Source organism: Haliotis asinina, chromosome 2 (genome assembly GCF_037392515.1).
Source record: "Haliotis asinina isolate JCU_RB_2024 chromosome 2, JCU_Hal_asi_v2, whole genome shotgun sequence".
Taxonomy (NCBI): Eukaryota; Metazoa; Mollusca; class Gastropoda; order Lepetellida; family Haliotidae; genus Haliotis; species Haliotis asinina.
In genome coordinates, this window is record NC_090281.1 from 46,104,470 (window position 1) to 46,110,809 (window position 6,340).

Below are 6,340 nucleotides of genomic sequence, written 5' to 3' on the forward strand. Positions count from 1 at the left end.
TATCAACATTGGGCAGTAAACATGGGAATGATTTTATCCGCGATGAACTAGGCTTCATAGATTACGGTGGCGCGCGACCTAAGCAGTATCCTCCGAAGTTAGTTCAAGGTCTGGAAGGTATCAGGGACGCCATATCAGATCAAAACATGACTTATGATATTAAAAAAGTGTTGGCCGACTACGAGAACAAACCCTTCCCGGGGCTCGAATTTACCGTTCGGGAACTGCGGGGGTTGGATCTGACGATGCAAACCATTCGCGGACATCTCGCGAAAAGCACGGCCAAAATGAGTGAGATAGACGACCACATCGCCTATGAAAGGAAAAAACTCGGTGAAACTGAGGACGAGGCTCTGAAAGCCCCCATCGAGAAACGAATACGTGATTTGGAAGAGGAAAAGAAGGTCTGGCTGGAGACAGCATCCTCCTTCAAAGAAAAGCTTCGATCCCAGGTCAGCCGTATACGGGAAACCATCAATCAAGTCCTCTACCGAGACACCACGTTAGCAGACAGGATTCGGATATTGTTCCGGGAGCAAGGGATCACCATCGCCAGCATTCTGACTGCATTGGGTTTCATCATATCAACCCTGGTGGTGTCACTGGTGGGAGGAACCCCCACACCCCCCACACCTGGCGGCGGGGGAACTCCCACAGGCGGTGGTGTTAAAGACTGGATAAAAAAACTCGGGGAAGGCCTAGCTAAACTGGCTGGTAAAGCCGCCGAAGCCCTTCCCGGCATCCTGGGTAGCATCGTCTCTTGGTTGTTGGGCGCTCTGGCTAAAACTGCCATGTGGCTCAGTCAAAACATGTGGGCAGCCATCGTTGCCGTGGCGGGTCTGGTGTACGTAGCGGCTAAGAAATCTTTAACCAAATAAGTCCCAAAGTTACCCCACCAACCACCAGGGCTGTTTTATTATCAATATGCTGCTGATAGGGGGGTACCACCACATGAATATGGGTGTGTGTGGGGGGCACATGAACTTTAGACTCCGGGGGTGGCGCCACTATACCCGTTTCACGTGGTGGGATGTGTGGGATATAGGGGGTGTTAATATCGGGGTTGATACCTAACTTTTGGTCCGCCGTGGCTATGACTATTTTGTTGTTATAACCCACCACTTTTTTTACTCTCAGTTGCATATCACTCGGAGCCATGTACAGCCCCACGCCAAACACGTAATTGACTTTCGATCTGGCGTATTCTAACACGTTTTGGTAACGGTCGATGGCCCGCGGGAGATCAACTGGAGAATTGATAGCATCCTCAACGTTGGAAACGAACTGTTTCTGAGCGTCGTAAGCAGTTCCCTTACCGAGGATGTTGGAACGCGTCATCGACTGCGCACCCAACAGCGCCCACACGTACGTTCAAATCGAGTCGTTCAAGCGTATTGTACCAGCACGAGTGAATTCTTTCGATGTTTTTGAGATCATTTTAGTCCAGGCTGTGGCTGCATCAGGATTGGTTTGCTTTATACAGCTGACATGGATCTTTTCATTCGTTGTGGGGCCTGTAAATGTATGACGGTTTGGGTTGTATGAACCATCTTTAGAACCGGCCTGATATGTTCCGGACCTGTAGAAGTACACGAGAACTATACCGAGACCATGGTTCACACCAGGAAGGCGAAAGTCTTTATTCGTTGGAATCTCAAACTCCCCACAAACACGTTCATAAGCGCGTTTATCATAGGGGTTATTCGTCATACTCCACGCTTTATCTTGGGGAAGAGGAGCACTTATTTCCTTCAATATTCGTCTCGTTTGATAATAAATATGAAACAAAATGACCGCCTTACTCAGTTCGTCTATACCGTAGTCTGGTGTCACACCCGACCCTGTCGTCGCACACCACACAGCAAAGTTTAGTTGGTTCTGCCAAAACTGCATTGGGTTTTGATTCCAGTTTACCACCGCCTGCGCGTTATTAACGGACACGATATAGTTTTCAAAGATATTAATAAAGGTTGTTTTAAACCCCGTACTACCTTCCACCACGATTTTCAAGTGTGCTAAATCCATATTATAATATATAATTTATATATTATAATATGTACATAACACTTCCAGGAATAACGAGCGGTGAAGCCGTTCAGCTGACGCACGCGATCGATAACACGTCAGGCCAACTCGAAGTCGCACTCTGCGATATCACCTACCTACCGCAATGGACTAACATCAACGCCAGCAACAATAAGCTGTTTGTCAGTGGAACTCGCAGCCAGATAACTGCCGGCTACTACAGCGTGTGCTCTCTAAACGACGAGGTCTTCAAACCCCTGGGAGCCGAACTCAAGATGAACGACTCAAACGGTACAGTGGTGTTAATCAACAACGGAAGAACCTCCTTGAGGCTCGGCCGACCATTAGCGAGGATACTCGGTATGTCTCCTGACGAGATAAAACCAACAACAACCGTCACAGGCACGAAGTTACCCGACCTAGTACCGTACCGAGAGCTGTACATTCATCTCGGCCAGGTGAGCACAACGTACAACATTCAAGGAGGTCACCCTTCCACTATACTGAGAGCAGTGCCGGTGAAAACTGAGAAATACAACGACGGTAGAACCGAGTCGTTTTCACCACGGCAGTATAAGAGATTAACCCAGGGCAACATACCTGAGCTGACAATATCGGTGTTAGATATAAATCATAATCCTGTAAATATAGGATACCTCAGCTTAACACTTCACGTCAACGTCAACATGTGAAACTAGAACAAGACCGTGACACGCGGAAAGCACTATGTAAAAAATATAATAGAGCTTTCAATATCGTGGGCGGGGCTGACACTACCCTTATGGCAACCAGCATGGGACTAGGGGCGGCAGGTGTTGGGTTGTTAGCTACCATCGTGGCTGCACCTATAGTGCTAGGTATTGAAATAACAGCTCGGGTGGCAGGGTTAGCAGGATTGGCGCTTAAGTTAGTATCACGCAGACTTAATCGTAAGGCATTGAAACACGACGAGATCAGGGTTCTGGCCGAAGCAAAGCTGAACACAGTGAGTGAGCGTATTTCCACGGCACTCTCTGATAGTAAGATCTCAGAAGAGGAGTTTCGTTCAATCCTCTCTGAACTCAAAAAATATAACGGAATGAAACAAGATATTCGATCCAAGTCTCGTAAGTCTGCTATCAGTGAGGACGAGAAAAAAAAGTACATAGAACAGGGGATACAAAAAGCCCAGCAAGCCTTTATTATGAACACCAAAGAGATCGTAGGCGGTTCACGTTAAACTGTTTCATTGATATAAACGTGACATAGGCACAGTGTTACCTCCAACACACGTTAAGTAGTAGGGGTAATGTATCTATACCAGCCGGGGGAACACGAGGGTGATAGCCGTAAGCGGGCCACCGATCCTATATGGTCAGTCAAAACTTACAACATAGATAAAGTGGATATAAAAGCCGACGAACCTAACTTGTACTACTTGAGGGATGGGCCGGGTAGGGGGTTTGTAAGAGAAGAATTATTGATCGTACCGTACGGCACAGTGTTACCTCCAACACACGTTAAGTAGTAGGGGTAATAGTAGCAAGAACTAAGGGCCCAACCAAAGCCTTATTTAGTAAATAAGGCTTTGTAGAGACATTTCTTGAAAGTGGTCCAGAACTGTCTTTGTATATAGTACTCAAAGCGAAGATAGAAGTTCGTAGGCTTGCGAAGATACTATCATCAGTTCCCAGACCGACTGGCAGTGTTAGCGAGAGGACAGCAAAGGAAATCAGGTGTACAATGTCACGCGAACATTAGAGTGTAATTCTTGTTCAAAAGGTTAATTGAAGATTTCTGAAGTCTGTTGTTATTTTTCAAACGTAAGCTAAGATTTTTGTTGACAGTAATTCGTGCTTTAACATACACGCTTACAGGGAACTAGATGACCTAAGACAGTCAGATGAGTGGTCAGTAGAAAATTGGACTAAGTCTTGTAACGTAGCGTATTACTCATATTTGCGACGTCAAAGACATTACACGAACATAAATGAGGTCAAGTGATCTGGTTCATGATGTTCCCAGCAACTAATGCAGGGGATCGGTGCGGTCAGGCACATAGCGCCCCGAATACTACGTGGACGTTACACAAAAAGGAATATCACCTTTGACCTTTTCGCGAGAACTCCCGCTTCTTCATGGATCTGGGAGCTCGGCTCCGAAGTCACACATCTTGTCAAACACTGGTTTAACTGAGTGTGTAATGTAAATGTTGCTGAATGCAACGTTAAACAACAAATAATGAAAGCATTATTTAAAAGACGCAACCACAGTCGAAAGCAATGTTAAGATTTTACTTCCAGGAAAAGATACGTGGTGTTTACTGATTTGACAAAACCAGAATACATTCAACATATACGGGTTTGTCTCAGATGTGATATTTATTGATTCCTGCGATTCGGTATTAACACTCACTAACACACTTACTAATTTCAACTAGTTTCAGTACATACAAATCCAGAAATTATCATTGTGAATACTCGAAGAACATATTTTGAAATGTGGCATTGGATCGAACGGTGATTTTGTATATAAGCAAACTTCGATCGGTCGAAATAGAAAGAGTTATACCTTGAGATACATATGGCTTAAAATGTGAGCTGATTAGGTTGGTCCAAGCGGAGGAAAAGCAAAGCCACTTCCACATGTGCAGAATGTTCTGTTAGTATTTCATTGTTGCGTGATATCTTTATGCATTTAACTTTTCTTCATTTTGGAATCGCTTCAGATAAGGCACAGCAACACTTATCGCTGATAATGTCCTCATATCTAATTTGAATCTGCAAAGTTCTCTAAAATTTGTATTCATAATCCACAGTCGGGAAAATATGTTTCTTTTAGCTATACTAATTCTGTTTCGATTGTACATTTTAGATCTGGTCGGCAGCACCACAAATTTGAAAGAATAGTTCCGATATGATTTAGTTCTCAGCGGCATGTTTGTTTATTAAAGCTGAGAGTGGCACTGCCGACTGGTCCGAGTTTGCAGACCACAGCAGAGGACGCTCCATTCACGTTGAAGGCAACGGATTCTGCAGATGCACCAATGAGGCTGATGATGATATCGTCAGTTACCCTCTGACGGGACATCGGAACCCACTTGTTTAACTTGCCCTGAATGAGCACCTGCTTTCTGAAATTAAAACCCACTTTTAGAAATCTGCATTACGAATGCATCTAACATAACATAACCAGCAATAATTATGTGCATTTGTAGACTCTAATTTCAAAGTTTTAACCGATCATGGCGTAGCGGTCTTCTTTAAAGAGTTCAAAAGCCTCATTAACTCAAAATGAGATGGTAAAGCTGCACCATCTACGATTGCCATTCTTGAAAGAACCTCCGTGAAACCCACCACACAAATGTGTAGTCCTCGATAATCATGATTGTCGTGTATTCACATGGATATGACCAGGGGCGTCAATTAATTCTAAATGAAAGGAGGTTGTTCATATGCTTGTGACACAGGTGTCAGCAGCGGTGTGTTATTATTTGGGTTCATCTTCACATCCAACAGCCTAATTATCAACACAATGACAACCTACGTTCATCTAATAGTGTTTATTATTTCACACTGATCACCTTAGAACCACAGACTATATATGGGAGTAGTATTCATACATATGCACTACGTCAGAGGCTGTCTGTCAGATTGACATATATCCTAAAGACTTCGGCACAAGGTTCCCTTAGGAATAATGAACTCAACAGCCACCCCGGATACTGAAACAGATACGAATGATGGTTTATTCCCTTTAGCTATTATTTATCTCATTGTATCCGTGCTGGTCATGTCTGCCAACGGAGTGGTCGTTCTCGTTGTCGCCAAGACAAAGGAGTTGCATTTGCCAACGTTATGGACCGTTACTTGGATGGCCGTCTTTGATTTCTTCATGGGTCTGTATATTTTGATTTTCGTCGTCCCATCTGCGTTTCTGAAACGATTTGCCTACTCTGATACAATGGTCAGCGTTGCATCTTGTATACAGACGTTTATATTAGGTCAAGCGGTCTTCAACGTTGCACTGACCGTCATTGAACGCTGCATTGCTGTGTGCTGGCCGTTGAGATACATCCACATCGTCACGAAAAAGCGTTTTGTCAAAGGAGTGGCCATCTCGATTTTTCTAAGTATAATCCGTGTCGTTCTGATAACTGTGCCTGACGGTGACTTCTACTTCCGTGAAGATTCTGCACTTTGTGTTGTAGACTTTGATACCTTGCCGAATCTTATGGCATCCGTGGGATTTCCTATCATCACACTAGTTATGATCGTCATCTGTCTCGTGCTGATATTCATCAGGAAGCGAGTCGGTAAGAAACAAGTACACCCTG